Below are 16,413 nucleotides of genomic sequence, written 5' to 3'. Positions count from 1 at the left end.
TTGAGCCAAAAATGGGCTTCGCCAATAAAATGGAAGAAGCACGCGAGAAACTTTCTTAACAGAGCACGCATTTTGATAACAAAATTCAATAATTTGCAAGCGTTGTTCGTTTGTAAGACGAATCATGGTTAAAATAAAGACCAAACAGAAGATGTTTGATAATGAAACAAAACATGCGTGAGCTGTTTAAACCAGTATTGCCAAAAAGATAATAGATAAAAGATCACCCTTTAGACTTCAACAAAATATTTTTTTATTTCGAATATGATTTTCATAGTTTCGTCACAGAAAATGCGTCGTAATGTAAAATCAAAATGTCAGTATAGCTGTGTTAATTAGTGATAGTTTTATAAAGTGCGCAAAAGACGATTAGAACTGCGATAAGTTTAAATGAAGATGTTTGTTATACCTTTTTGCGTTTTAAGCTTTATAAAATACGTTTTGGTTTAGTTTGTCTAAAAACTACTTAAAGTCATTACTAAGTTTTTTTTTTTTTTTTTTTTGCTAAAAAGCTTTTAATGCAAGACATCAAAAACGAACGCACATCGATCATGATAGACGGTGCCATTTGGCCAAACTAATCATTGGTTTTGATGAACTACCTTGTATGCATAGCGCTTCCAATTAAGGGAAGTTGCCTGAACATGCGACCTATACTTGATTACAAAACTACTACGCTTTAAAAAGACAGCGTTGTTCATGAATGGCTGCATTTAATATCATTTTTCTTATGAGAGCTTTTCCAAAATGTGTTTTTGTGTGGTATGTTTAATAGGGTAGAACGAAATGAAAAAAAGAAATGGTGCGAGTTAAAATTCGTACAGATAAAATACAGTAAAGTGGAGGCAACTTGTAATTAGAAAAGAGAGATCGAACCAATAACATGCCAATCTTAAAATGTTGTGAAATTCTCAAAAGGAAGGAAGAAAGAACGAGCTAAAGTTCTAACGCATCATTCGTATTGTGCGCAGTTCAACTATGAGCAAGTTTGCCTCATTAAAGTGTGGTAGCAATTCGAAAGTGACTCGATGAACTAGTGAACGAAGTAGATTAATGAGCATAAATGAATGACATTGTCCAATCTATTATAAAGGGGGATTTTTTAGGTATTATCCTTTTGACATCACTGGTTTAAACAACTCACGTACGTTTCATGTTTTGTTTCACCGTCAAACATCTTCAGTTTGGTCCATAATTTAACCATGGTACGTAAATAAGCAGAATTGTCGATTATGGAGTAAAGATCCGTCAGAAGCATTACAAGAGCTACCAATGCATCCACAAAAGTTACAGTTTGGTGCGGTTTATGGGCTGGTGGCATCATTGGATCGCACTTCTTTAAAGATGATGCGAATCGTAACGTAACAGTGAATTGTGAGCGATACCGTCAGATGATATCCAGCTTTTTTTTTGCCCAAAAATGCAAGAGCTTGACTTGCATGACATGTAGTTTCAACAAGACAGTGCCACATGCCACACAACACGCGTAACAATGGACTTATTAAGAGGCGAGTTCACAGTTGTTGAAATTCATAACAAAAAACCTCATGCAAAACTTCAGCCAAATCGGACACGAATTGCGCCATATAGAGGCTCAAGAAGTCTTATCGGCAGAACAGTTTTTTGGCAGCTATATCAGAATATGGAAATTAGTATTCCCCCATCCTATGGTGGAGGATATAAAAACGACAGATCTCGGAGATGGGTGCATCAATTTAAGCGACATTTTTTTGCCCCCTTATGGTAACACAAAAACACAACATCGGTAAAAAGCTAAGGGGTCAAATAACCGTGGAGGACGCCCTAACCAAAACCCACCCTAACGGACATGTTTATTGATTGGGACCATAGGGGTATCAAATGAAAAGTATTTTAGAGTAGAGTACGACTTGACATAATAACTTGACCTCAAGTGTCGGGAGGCTCGTCTCATCCCCGAAAACCGCTCAAAATCGACATGTTTTCCGACTGGATAAAGTGAAAAGTAATTGGAGGTAAAATACGAAACTTATATAATAATTTGGGATCAAGTCCAAGGGCAGCCACCCCAAAAACCATCAAACGGGTCGATCGGGACAATATAGCAATTAAACGAAAGGTACTTAGGGTTCTATTCCCCAAAGCCCCACCCCAAAATTATGTCCCAGATGGACATGTACACCGAACGGGATAATATAGAATTCAAACGAAAAATATTTGAGGGTAGAATACGAATCTTCTATGCAAATTTTAGTCAATTCCCAGGGGGCACCCAACGTTAAAATTGTGTTCCAAATGGAACGGGACAATATGGGATTCTTATAAAAGGTATTTGAGAGTCAAACGCGAATATAAAATGATTTAAAATTTGGACCATGTCAAACGGAGGCCGCAAATACTTAAGGTTGTAGCGAAGCACACCAGGCCAGCTAGTACTACTATATATAGGAACACTTTACCCGGGGTTATACAGAACTTCAGGAGACTGTAATTCGTTCCAACCCATTACCTAAAAAATATTCGAAACAATTGAACCTGGTTGAAATTGGCTGCTTTATTTAAAAGAAAAAAGTACTCGCAAAACTATAAAAACAATTTCGCTGAAATTGGGGTGGAGGCGTAAGAGATGTCGCCGATGACAGCGGCGGCAGCAGCGGCAACGGCTGTTGCTTGATTTCCGATGATCTCATATTTACAATGTAAATTTGTTTGCTGATGTAGATGCTATGACTTTAAACAAAAAACATGCGGAAAATTGTAAATCACACACAAAAATGGGGCAGGGGGAGAGTGCGAGGAAGTTAAGCGAAATGAAAATATCAGAAATTTCGCAACCCAACTAAATTGAAATCTATTCATTTATTCATTTGCACATCTAGGCGAAAAAGTTTTCCAAGCATTGCTACTGCCGCGAAAGCATGGGAAAATTCAATGCGAATGCAATACGAGGAAATCATTTTTTTTAATTTGGAATGGAAAATATTTATTCAGAGGTAATTTTATGCATGAACGACATTTGAGCAGCGTAAATTGTTTTATTTTGGTGTTTTCCCTTGCATATTTACTCTATGAAATTTAATATTCTGGGATTTCGCTGCAAGGACGCTGCTACCGATACGTTGGCTCATTTAAAGCGTAAAATGGAAAATACGAGAAAATCATGGAAGCTATGCCCAGTCACACAGGAATGCCAATGAACTTTAAACCCATGAGAATTTTCATCATTCGCGCAGTTCATCTATTTAAAGAGAAAAGGTCCCTTGGTATAACAAAATATACACACTTTCCTCCCAGGACTAGGGTACGGATTATGATGGCATGTCTACATAAAGAAATATCAAAAACATATTTACAATATTTTCCAAAAAAAAACTAAAAACGCACTTTAACAATTTCAATACCCAATTCCGAAAAGGAATACAGAGAGAAAAATTGACCCGAATAAACTTAATTGATGAGCACATGGGTATCTAATGTACAAAATTTCTGCCTAATCATGGACGAATCGATCAAAATCTGATAAAGCTCTCACAAATAAAGTAAAGTCTAGTTGGAATTTAGAGTAGATCGATTACGAGTTGGGAAATATTTTATACATCGTTGGAGAGGTATGGAAATTTCCCTTAAGTAAGACGGTCGGTTTTCATGTGAAATTGTGGAAAACTCGGCTTTTTTGAAAAATGTACTTTTATGTTCCGCATGTAACCGGAACGGAGTAGAATAGAGATATTTGCATGTTTTGTAGAAGAAGTGATACAGAGTAAAAGTTCCTTTAACAATAGAATGTGACGTAGTACATACTTGGTTTTTAACAGTGAAAACATCCCCGACCTCATTTATGGCTATGATATAATGAGATATGCTACCTTAAATTGTTGGGAAAATTCCAAGCTTCAATTTAAACTATCCCACCCAAGCACACTCCGCTGTGCCTTCTACAATACACAGAATAAAAATTTACTTATATTTGTAATTTAAACTTCTAGGTCTCATGGATGTAGCTTGACTTCAAATATAGTCCACATTGTTGGCGTTGTGTATGCCAATACCTTTGGGTTGAATGCAGTGCATATATCAAAAGGTTAAGATTGTGCGGCCGTACAGGCAATTAGCCCAAAATGTCTTTTGGGGTATACTAATTTCGTCATTCTGTTTGTAACTCCTCGAAATATTCGTCTGAGACCCCATAAAGTATATATATTCTTGCTCGTCGTGACATTATAAGTCTGTCCGTCCGTCCGTCTGTCTGCCGAAAGCACGCTAACCTTTTAAGGTGTAAAGCTAGATGCTTGAAATTTTGCACAAATATTATATATTATTAGTGTTGGTCGGTTGGGACTGTAAATGGTCCATTTTTTGATATATAAACCGATCTTGGATCTTGACTTCTTGATCCACTAGAGGGCACAATTCTTATCCGATTTGGCTGAAATTTTGCATGAGAAGTTTTATTCCAACAACTGTGTTGAGCATGGTTGAAATCGGTCCATAACCTGATATAGCTGTCATATAAACCTATCTGGGGTCTTGATTTCTCAAGCGATTCGACTGAAATTTCGCATGACGTGTTTTGTTATGACTTCTAACAACTGTGCCAAATATGGTTCAATTCGATTCATAACCTGATATAGCTGCCATATAAACCGATCTGGGATCTTGACGTCTTGAGCCTCCAGAGGGCGTAACTATTATCCTATTAGGCTGAAATTTTGTGCAACGGATTCTCCCATGACCTTCAACATATGTGTCCAATATGGTCCGAATCGGTCTATAGCTTGATACAGCTCCCATATAAACCGATCTCTTTATTTTACTTCTTGAGCCCCTAAAGGGCGCAATTTTTACTCGTATTGTAAGAATTGCGCCTTCTACTATGGTGTCCAACATTCAATTCAATTATGGTCCGAATTGGACCATAACTTGTTTATTTTTTTCATTTATTATATAAAGTTTCGTACCGATCTTCTTTAATTTATGTCCCATATTGTTATTATCGGGTTATATGTCCGCTTGGTGGGAATTGAAGGAGGGGCTAGCGCTATAAACATGACTATATAGCCATTTCTGGTGCTTACCATACTTACTGTTTAGAGCTTTTACATGTAGAAGGAACAAAGTTTCTGCAACATGTTCTTTTGGGCATGTTTGGAGGTCCTTGAGATTGTTGGCCCAAAATATTGCTCTCACATTCCTACTCTATTCTCAAATACCGTGAATTTTAGCCCCATATTGTCATGGTAAGGCTACATGTATGTTGGTGCCTTTTGTTGCAAAACTCTCTGAATGTTGAATCTATATCTTAAAGTAAGGTTAGTATTTTACTTGTAAAACCATCACTGTGGTTTAAGTAAAAAGGATGAACCCCAAACACTTGACGTTATATTCTTTTGTCAGATTCGTTCATCCTTCCATTCGAGACCCCACATAACCAGATCGTGCTACATGCTGCTTTGGGTTCTTCAGTGGCAGAGCAATCCCTCACCAAACTCCCTTCTGATATTGAAATATCATTTTAAACTATCTGAATATTGGAAGTAAATCCTAGTCTACACGAACATAGAAACATACAACAAGATATTGATTTGTACCTTAACTCTTATGGGACCCATCACAAAATGTAAGCAAAAATACTGCACCTTCTTTCCTTCACTTGTTTTAACTCTTCGCCAACTATTTCATTCATTAGGTGCATAATGTGGTCACATAATTAGTTACTTTGGCTCTTTTGAAAGTTTACTTTTATGTTTAAATAAGTGCGTTGCCAAAGTTGTATTTTATCGTTGTCAACATATTAAACCTCAAACGTCATTGTCCAAAGCCGCAGCTTAAGTTACTGATTGATCTTCATGCCAAAGAACACCAAGTAGGGCCACACGCATCACACCACACCCGCACCGCGATGGTAACCTCTTTTAGCATACTCTTTTTCTCGCACATACCTGTCACCCCTCGCACAGTCACCCCCACTAATATCTATGGCTTTGAATTCACACAAATAAAGATGCCAAAAAAAGCTGCAAGAGGACACTTTCACCGCTTTGGGCAATATGGGTATCAAATGAAAGGTATTTAAAAGTAGAGAACGAACTTGGCATTAAAATGTTACCCTAAGTGTGGCGGCCCCCACCGCCACAATCACCACCCAACAGGATATTTTAACCGCTTTGAGCAATATGGGTATCAAATGAAAGGTATTCAAAAGTAGAATACAAATCTGACACAAACATTTATTTTTTGTTGTCTGAGGCCCCTTCCCACCCCCTAAATCCCCCCAGCAGGACAATTTTACCGGGACAATATGGATATGGGACAATATGGATATCAAAATAAAGCTATTTGAAGGTAGTGTCCAATGCGGATATAAACATGAATCCTTGGTGTTTAAGGCACCTCCCGATTGAGACAATATGGGTATCAAACGAAAGATATTTGGAAGCTGAGTACACATCTGTTGTAAGAATGCCCTCAAAACGGGCATAAACGTCACAAAATGGGTATCGAATAAAAGGTCTTTGCGAGTTGACTACGAATTTGGTATGCACAATAAGGACAGAGTCTGGGACCGGCCCATCCACTGAATACCTGTAAATGACCTGTAGTTCGGTCGGGATAATACGTCAATTAAAAGAAAGGTCTATGACAGTATATTTCTAATCTAATATTGGCATAAGGATTCAAGTATCTGGGTCACATCCTACCGTTGATAGAACGGGACTCAGATACAGTATATCGCGACAATAAAAGACTTAAATAAATTGTCGTTTGGTTTTTAGCGTCGAGGGGAACGACCCTCTCCTTCCAATGAATGCAACGCCAAACTGTCATGTAGGATGACCGAGAATTTATCGTACTCAAATGAAAGGGCAATCCCCCTCCCGATATCCTATCCAAAAAAATTGAATCAAAAATGTTATATGAATAATATGAAATAATATATGAAGGCCGATCAGGATAGAATAGGACAGAAATAAAAGGTCTGTGGCAGTAGAGTACACTTTTTACCCTCAACTTGGGATGGACACTGGAGGACCCAGATAGTGTAAATCTGAACGAGACCCATAGCACTGAATATTTTGATTGCCTCCTTCAAAATGCTTGACATTAAGGGGCTTAAACAAAATCGTGCTCTAGCACGATGGTGATATTACTTCAGAGTCCGCCTCTAAACTCCCTTCAAACTGGTCATGATTGTCTACTAGGGCGTTAAATAATAGGTATTTGATAGTAGAAAACGAATTTGATATCCAATTTCGAGGCCTAATGTTTGGGGGTCGTTTCACCTCATAAACTTCCCCTAAACCAATGGCAATTGGGGCTTAAATTAAAGGAATTTGAGAGTAGAGCAGGATGCTGATATTTTTTCAGGGCTTAGTACGTGGGTGGCCGCCCCACCCTGCATACCCCTCAAACTGGACATATTTCCTCCCCATACCCTTTTTTCAATAACACTAGATCTCGGAGATGGGTGGGGCGATTTAAGCGAAATTTAGTTTGTTTATAATAACTTAAATACAGAAATTTGTATCCTTATTTAGGGTGAGATATCTAGGGGGCCGCCCCACCTCCAAAGCCACCAGCCAAATGAAATATAAACCAATAATAACAATATGGGACTTAAATGAAAGGTATTTGAGACCAGAGCACGCATCTGATATATGGGGATCCGCCTCACCCCCAAAAATACCCCCATACCGGACATATTTAGCCCCACCACTGGGTGTAGTGTTCGTTTGTAATGGTGTTGCCTGCAGAGAGTGGAAAATGTTGCGTTTCTTACACCGTGCTAAGTCTACGGAGGAGAATGTAGCAATTGAAATCAGCGGCTATCATTCAAGAACATTTTGTAAGAACAGAAGAAGAAGACAAAATTTGTTGAATGTTTGGAAAACAAGTAAAAAGGTGTAAAGTTCGGCCGGGCCGAACTTTGAATTCCCACCACCTCGAGTATATATGTAAACCACCTTTTGTCATGAACCGGTGAAAAAGGCATAATTTAGGCCCCCATAGCAGCTTTATCGATATATGGTCCGATTTGTATCAAATTTGAGGCGGATATTAAGAGGTCTAATAAGTATAAGTCACTGTTCAATTTTGTAGAACAAAATATTGGTGTTTTTAGTAGCCATATCCAAATATAGACCGGTCTGAACCATAAACGACACGGATGTGGAAAAGCTTAACATAATTCACTGTGTCAAATTTGAGCGAAATCGAATTATTAATGTGCCTTTTATGGGGCCAATACTTTAAATCGAAAGATCGGTCTATATGGCAGCTATATCCAAATCTGAACCGATCTGAGCCAAATTGAAGAGGGATGTCGAAGGACCTAACACAACTCACTGTCTCAGACTTCGGCGACATCGAACAATAATTGCGCCTTTTATGGGCCAAAACCTTAAATCGAGAGATCGATCTATATGGCAGCTAGCTATATCCAAATCTAAACCAATCTAGGCCAAATTGCAGAAAGTTGTCGAAGAGCCAAACGCAACTCACTGTCCCCCTTTTCGGCGAAAGCGGACAATAAATGTGCCTTTTATGGACCAAAAAACCTTATACCGAGAGATCGGTCTATATGGCAGCTATATCCAAATCTGGACCGATCTGAGCCAAATTGAAGAAGGTGTCAAAGGGCCTAACACAACTCACTGTCCCAAATTTTGCCAAAATCGGGCAATAAATGCGCCCTTATAGGCCCAAGATCTTAAATCGAGAGATCGGTCTATATGGCAGCTATATCTAAATCTGGACCGATCTGCGCCAATTTGAAGAAGGATGTCGTAGGGTCTAACACAACTAACTGTCCTAAATTTTGGCAAAATCGGACAATAAATGCGCCTTTTATGGGCTCAAGACCTTAAATCGAGAGATCGGCCTATATGGCAGCTATATCCAAGTCTGGGCCAAATTGAAGGGTTCGAAGGACCTAACATAACTTACCTATAATGGGATCTACGTCTAACTTTTGTGGACCCAAGACCTTAAATCGAGAGATCGGTTTATATGGCAGCTATATCCAAATCAGGACCGATCTAGGCCAAATTAAACAAGTAAAAGCGTGCTAACTTCGGCCGGGCCGAATCTTATATACCCTCCACCATGGAGCGCATTAGTCAGTTCTTTTCCCGGCATCTCTTCTTAGGCAAAAAATTATATGAGAAAAGATTTGCTCTGCTATTAGAGTGATATCAAGATATGATCCGGTTTAGACCACAACTAAATTATATGTTGGAGACCTGTGTAAAATGTCAGCCAATTCGAATAAGACTTGCACCCTTTGGGGGCTCAAAGAGTAAAATAGAGAGATCGATTTATATCGGAGCTGTATCGGGCTATAGACCGATTCAGACCATAATAAACACGTATATTGATGGTCATGAGAGAATCCGTCGTACAAAATTTCAGGCAAGAATTGCGGATAAGAATTGCGCTCTTTAGAGGCCCAAGAAGTCAAGACCCAAGATCGGTTTATATAGCAGCTATATCAGGTTTTGGCCCGATGTGAACCATACTTGGCACAGTTATTGGATATCATAACAAAATACGTCGTGCAAAATTTCATCCCAATCGGATAAGAATTGCGCACTCTAGAGGCTCAAGAAGTCAAGACCCAAGATCGGTTTATATGGCAGCTATATCAAACCATGGACCGATATGGCCTATTTACAATCAAGTTATGGTCCGATAAGGGTATAAAAAATTTGTAAAGCTCTTATCGAAAACCCATTACTTTATGGGATCGCAAAAGGTTTTACAAAAGGATGTAATATGGAATTGGTATACCTCCATCCTTTCGTAGTGGGTATAAAAATGTAAAAAAATCATAGTATAACTTTTTTACCAATGTTAAACATTTGAAATTTAGTAAAAAAAACTGTCCATATTGGTCTTGAGACAACGGTATATTGGTCTTGGGAAATTTATCTTAATACCTCCGCTTTATAAAATTAAAAAGAAATGAAATTGCATTTATGGCCAAAGTTGACGGAAACTTGAAATAAATAGGTGTCTCTTTTGGAAAATTTTGCAAACTTTTATCTTCTCAAATCAATGTAATATGGCAGCAACCGATATACACTTTTTGTCATTCGATATTTGTCAATATTTGCAATGGCGTTTATAAATCGAGTGCGAGATTCATTTATAATGTGAGGTCATTCGAACAGCTGAATACAATTCTTTGTATTTTTGTTTCGACTTTGCAATAACTCTAAAGGTCTAAACAGAATGAATGTGGAGCGTCGCGTTGAAAAATGCAACTCTGCAAACAAATGTCAAAAAATCAACCCGCAAAAGTTTACAAAATTTTTAACTTTGACGACTAAAAGCACTACTTACATGTGACAGCACAAAATGACGCTCGCTTTCAAGCGTCAAAGTTGAAAATGTTTGCAACGCGACGCTTGAAACCCAAGCTCAACGCGCTCATTCTGTTTTGGCCTTAAAAGTCAAGTGCTTGTTGACACAGCTGTGATTTTTTTCTTAAATCTTAAAACGATGTTTTATTTCATCCGATATTCCGCACATAAGCAACAATGATAAAAATACAAATATAAAACAGAGTTGAAGAAGATAGGTTTTAAAACAAAATTTATTTCTAAAACCACTTCGGCATTTAAAGTTATGGCATTTGCTAATCAAGGTAGTTTCCTTGGGGGTAAATTTTTGTTGTTGTGCTAATGACGCTACTTCCTAATTGTACTGAGTGTCATGTTTTGGTTGTACATTGTAGTTGTCAGACCTATAATGAATTATGCTGTTGTGGTCGTATACATGGGGGTAGGTTTTTGTTGTTGTGCTAAAGACGCAACTTCTTAATTTTACCATGAACTGAGTGTCATGTTTTGATTGTACATTGTAGTTGTCAGACCTATAATGCTTTATGATGTTGTGGCCTGATGGATGGCGCTCCAAAAATACACCTACTGTTCAATACTCAGCCAGGTCTGAAGGATGCCACAATCTGATAAACTAAATTCAAAGCTAAACTTAATTCCGCTTGACATTGTGGCTACGAACACAGCCGCAAGGATAACAAATATAGAATCTATGATTGTGACTATCAACAGTTTGGCCCAGCAAAACACTTAATTTAATTGCTTTTTTTAATTTTTGATATAACAAAACACATGATCCAAATCTTTATTCCCCGATCAAATTGCAGATTTGGTAAATGACATAGCTTTGTGCCACAATATAATCATTGTCGCAAATTCCGAACCCTAAACATAATATCTTATTGTTTGTTTTGTCCCTCTTATTCATAATAACATAAAAAGGATTTCCACCACCTATACACAAAAGAAAATTGTGTTCTCTTTTTGTTTGTACTTTCGCAAAACATCATGTTTGTGTGCTTGCAACCAATGGTATAGGCCACTGAGAAAGCACAGCGTCGTTTATGATCCCAGCAGGCCGCGTCGTCAAAACGTCTTAAAAGAAGGGTGCGTGTTCATATTATTGGGTTGCCCAAAAAGTAATTGCGGATTTTTCATATAGTCGGCGTTGACAAATTTTTTCACAGCTTGTGGCTCTGTAATTGCATTCTTTCTTCTGTCAGTTATCAGCTGTTACTTTTAGCTTGCTTTAGAAAAAAAGTGTAAAAAAAAGTATGATGGCATTTTCATAAAGTTGTCGCGCAAATCACACAAAGACATTGTGAACGAACATGTTATCATGTCTCATGACAATTCGATCCCTTTAGGGAGCATCCGTTTTTCCAAGAAAAAAAGTAAATAAAATTTTTAAATTATGAACGAAAATGTCATCATGACAGGTCTGTTACGATGTCCTTTAGAGAGCATAAATAATATTTAAATTTCTCATTAAAACAGGCAGCAGATATGACATATCGGTGAGACAATCCAAATTGTCCTGAAGAATTCTTTGAAGACAATGTCGGAACAGACGTTTGGACTGCTGGGATGGATGTACTATATGTTTTTCTTACTACTAAAACTATCTTACTATTATTATACTCTGCTCAGGCGTACTGTAAACAGGGAGAGGACTCTCACACTCAATGGTAACTGGTTACAGGAAGTGTTATCTAAAATGCCTACATGGACTTGGCGCATGAAGCGAGATTTGGAGAGAAGAAAAGAGTAAACAATTGACACTTACCGTATTCATGTTGACAGCAATATTTTATTCACAAATCAATCATAGAAAGTATATGCAAATTAATGGATTTTCCTTTCCACATCACTTAAATAAACATTTATTTATAGTTTGTTTCACTTCTTCATAATTTTTTTTTTTTAATTTTTTTAATTATTTCTTTATTTCATTTTGGGGCTTAACACTTTTAGTGTACTTTTTAAAGTTGTATAAATTATTCCCTTATCTATTTTGTTGTTTTTCTATTTTGTTATTAGATTTCACATTTCGTACGCCATTGACTTTGGAGAGTACCGACCGCTATCTAGCGCTGGTAACAACACTTTGGTTTGAGTTTTAGTTTCGCAATATTTTGTGCTGCATATTCTGCGTGTTTTTGCTATCTGACAAACGCTGGCGTCGTCGCTTCGTTTGTTTGTTGCATATGCCCGTAGCCCGTTCTAAACATCGCGCTGCTTTTATTCCCTTCGCCGTTATTATTTGTTTGTTTGGTTGGTTGGTTTACGCTATCTTGTTATTGTATGGTGTGTGCTTTTGTTTTGTGAAAAGTTTGTTGAATGAACACTGCAAGATTTTAATACGTAATAACGGCGTAATAATGACATAGTATGTACATTTGTATGTCATTCATACATGTATGCACACATAAATACATGTGTGTGCCACATTGTCTCTGGGGGTTGGTTGGTGGCAAAATAGAGAATAAGATCTCATCAAGCCGGAATGAGTGCGAGAGCAATGTATGTGAACTACAACAAAAATTGTCATTTGCAAAACTTTCCGGCCGTCAACGCTTTTAAAATGTATGATTGTGTGGTATAGACAGAGCGGTCGATTGTGGTATATCGGAGGTACCTACCTACCCCCGATATACCACAATCAATTTAATCTAATCATGTATAAATTGGTAGACGCATTTTGTTACCTTAAAATAGCATATTTTCTGTCGTATTTAACTTATAATTTAAGTTATTACGAATTTTCTATCTTTCAGTGTATCTCATTAGGTGAATAGCTGTGATAATTTACCTCAATTTTTACATGCACCTCGTAATTACGCTCTATCCATTGGGCAAATGTCAAACTGTGTGCAAAAGGAAATTGAAAATGTTTAAATATATAATGCACATAAGACAACCCAAAAAATTCATTTTTAATGGGATATTAGATTTTGGTCACCAGCTTTCCAATGAATGGTAAAACAAAAAGGCACATGCAGAGCAATTATCTCCATGAATACAACTATGTATCTCTATGTGAAAGTTAATATATTTTAAATCGAGAGCTGATTTTTTGGACTGAGCAATATGTTAGAGAATACAAAAGAGAATGAAAATATCAGAACTTTGGTAGTATACTGCAGTGTTGTCAGATAAGGGGAAATTTCCCCAAATTGGGGAAAATTTTCGTGATGGGGAACATTTTTTTCTCATTTGGGGTACGGGGATTTCGATGGACGGATTGATCAGCATAGCTTCAAAACCAATTTTCTTATGTATACGAATTTTCCTTATGTTTAATGCTGGCCAATAACCTTGGATTAGATGTGAATTAACTGAATTACGAGATGAATTACGTACCTCCCGAGATGAATAATTGTACATGAATATGATAGACATTGGCTTTAGTCCATAGGAGGCATAGGCTTAGTACATCGTACTAAAGCTGAACACCACGATGAAGAGTAGGACATCCAGCGAACTGTTCAAATTCAAACAGTATGCCTATGTCAAGGGAAGGTCGGTGGAGACTGCCCTGCACGAGGTCGTTTATAAAATATAAGAATCTTTCGATACCAAGACGTACACATTGGCGGTATGCATGGACATCAAGAGGGCTTTTAACAATGTGCTGACCGACACACTGATCCTAAAGGGTGGACCGGGTCCTTAGAGACTAGATAAACCATATGCTAAGAAGCAGGTGGATAAATTGGGTGTCACATGGCATAAATGTAAGGGAGAAAGTGACACAAGGCACGCTACAGAGGGGCATTTTATCGCCACTCCTATGGGTGACCACCATAAATGACCAATACGGATGCTGACTGAGGAGGAGTTTGAACCCGTCTGCTACGCAGACAATGTTACAATACTTCTAAGGGGTAAGGATCCGAATCAGCTATGCAGAAGGGCCGTAAGGGTCTTGATTATGCCACATGACTGGGCTAGACCCAGAGGTCCCCATGTTAACACAGAAAAGACTGAAATATGCCTGTTCACGAGGAAGAGGAAGGTGGACCAATTTAACGCACCACGTTTCCTCAATAAGACGATTTCGATATCTGACAAAGTCAAATACTTAGGTGTAATCTTGGACAGGAAACTGAATTGGGAGTGTCACATTCAGGAGCGTACTGAGAAGGCTCATAGAAGTTGGGCACTATGTAGACGGGCCGTAGGCTCGAAACGGGGCCTGAATCCGAGGATAGTCCACTGGTTCTACAGGAGCGTGATTAGACCAATACTTACTTACGTCTCAGTAGTTTGGTGGACTGCAAAGGATAAAAATGCAACATAAGGACCATACAACAGGTTCAGAGAACATGTTGTCTTGGTATAGGCGGAGCGATGATACCCGACCCATTGACATACAGATAAAGTGTGAGGCAGCCACTGCGGCTATGAGACTTAAGGCGATGGGAGAATGGGAGCAGCTTATACCATCGCGTTAGAATCGAGGCGAAGGTAGGAAACCTAGAAGGAAGGGAAGAGTTGTCCGATCGGATACCTGAGATGAACCTTGAGGTCTAGTGCGTGGCACTGCTGCCAGCGGCACAGTCTTGGATTGACGGAAACCTAGTATTGCCGTCTGGAAGATCATGTTCCACGGATGGATCAAAGATAGTGGACAGAGTGGGCCTGAGAACCCAGGGACTGAGATCTGTTATAGACAGCCTGACCATCGCGCCGGAAATGTCGTTGTGCTTTGTTCTTTAAATATTGACGCCGTTATAAAATATTTGTTAAACAAATAAATAAATTGTTTTAATACAATTTGAATGCGTAAAAACCTGCTAAAATACTCGAAAGCGGTCTAAGGACAATCTACATCAAAAAGTTATAGTCGCTGGTGTGGAAAACAGTTCTGGGAATTAATGGATATGGAATCAATTGCTGAATGCAAAGAATTGAGGTTTATCACCCTGTTACATTCCTTTTTGTAATATCAACATAAGTAATCGGAACAAAATTAGATTAAAGTTATTTTCAACGTTTTTTTTTTTGGTTCATTAGAGAGTGAAATAATTAATTACGGCTTGGTACTAAAACCAATAACGGTCTGCTGCTAAAACCAATAACAGGTTGCTATTAGAAACAATACCATTTGGGTAATAAGGCTAGTACCAAACGGTACTTATTATTTTTGGTTTCATTCACACCAACCGGTATTGTTTTTGTACCATACGATGTTGCGTTAGTATCAATACCGTATGGTTTTGAAATGAGCACGTTTGGTATCAACTTTTCTCTGGGTATATGCGCCTTCTGTCCTGTTGGCGACACTTGTGATTTTACCATTGATAATCAGCCGTGTAAACTTCTCTGCAAAGTGTTGTCGTTCTGCGTCAAGCCGTTCGTTTTCTGCAATTAAAAGGAGGTACCTTATCTTGAACGTTCAGCACTTATTAATACGATAGAAGTATCCCTGCGGCTCTTTAATGGAATGTTCATGCCCAAACTTGTTTAAATACTAGTACCAAGGACGCTGGAATGGATAGGAGGAACGAACAAATGCCATCTTGTAGCTATCGCTACACGGGGAAGAGAATCAGTGTCTACATTGCAGATCCATATGACGAACTTTTATATTGTCCACCGCACCCGGTGTGTCGAAGAAGGTTATTTCAATCGTACGTAGAAATAAGCTTGAGTCGTAGTCCTTCTGAAATCGCCTAATAGATGGAGGAGCAATTAAAACTCGTTTTGGAGCATCTGCCTCTTAACAGTAAGTGCAACAGTACAAGGGAAGATAGCTGTAACAAGAATTTGAGAGGTGCATTCCCATGCCAGTTTGGTTTCCGAGAGGAAAAAAGTACTGTATGTGTACATTTGCTGGGCTATGAGAGTGGATGGGGCGTCATGTATGGTTTAACTTAAATGGCGAAGTGTATTCTCGAGATTGGACGAAATAGATTGTCGAGTACTATCTCTCTGACTGGCAGATACTTCTGTAATTGAAAAGCTTGCACTTTTGGCGATACGGTTTTAAAGGATATTCAGAGAGGCAGTCCCTATGGGTCCAACTGAGCTTCATATATAATAAAGTATCTCATGATGGCGGCTAAGCTGAAGGTTAAGGCCGAATGCT

At 38.3% G+C, this 16,413-nt stretch overlaps 1 protein-coding gene and 1 long non-coding RNA gene across 2 annotated transcripts in view; one reads left to right on the top strand and one right to left on the bottom strand.

Annotated features, from left to right (window-relative positions):
• LOC106090691 (death-associated inhibitor of apoptosis 1) overlaps positions 1-12,450 on the bottom strand; it is a 154,345-nt gene extending 141,895 nt beyond the window's left edge. The window contains exon 1 of the mRNA XM_013256974.2: positions 12,106-12,450. The gene's annotated coding sequence lies outside the window, so the exon portion shown is untranslated. The remainder of the gene's footprint in view (positions 1-12,105) is intronic.
• On the top strand, positions 2,317-3,535 carry LOC106090692 (uncharacterized). The gene is made up of 2 exons (XR_001221875.2): positions 2,317-2,972; positions 3,081-3,535. It is a non-coding gene; the product is annotated as an uncharacterized LOC106090692 (long non-coding RNA).
• Positions 12,451-16,413: the final 3,963 nt, after the last annotated feature.

The sequence above is a fragment of the Stomoxys calcitrans genome, chromosome 1, assembly GCF_963082655.1.
Source record: "Stomoxys calcitrans chromosome 1, idStoCalc2.1, whole genome shotgun sequence".
Taxonomy (NCBI): domain Eukaryota; kingdom Metazoa; phylum Arthropoda; class Insecta; order Diptera; family Muscidae; genus Stomoxys; species Stomoxys calcitrans.
The sequence above is the reverse complement of the archived record's forward strand: the minus strand, read 5'-3'. Positions and strand labels throughout refer to the sequence as shown.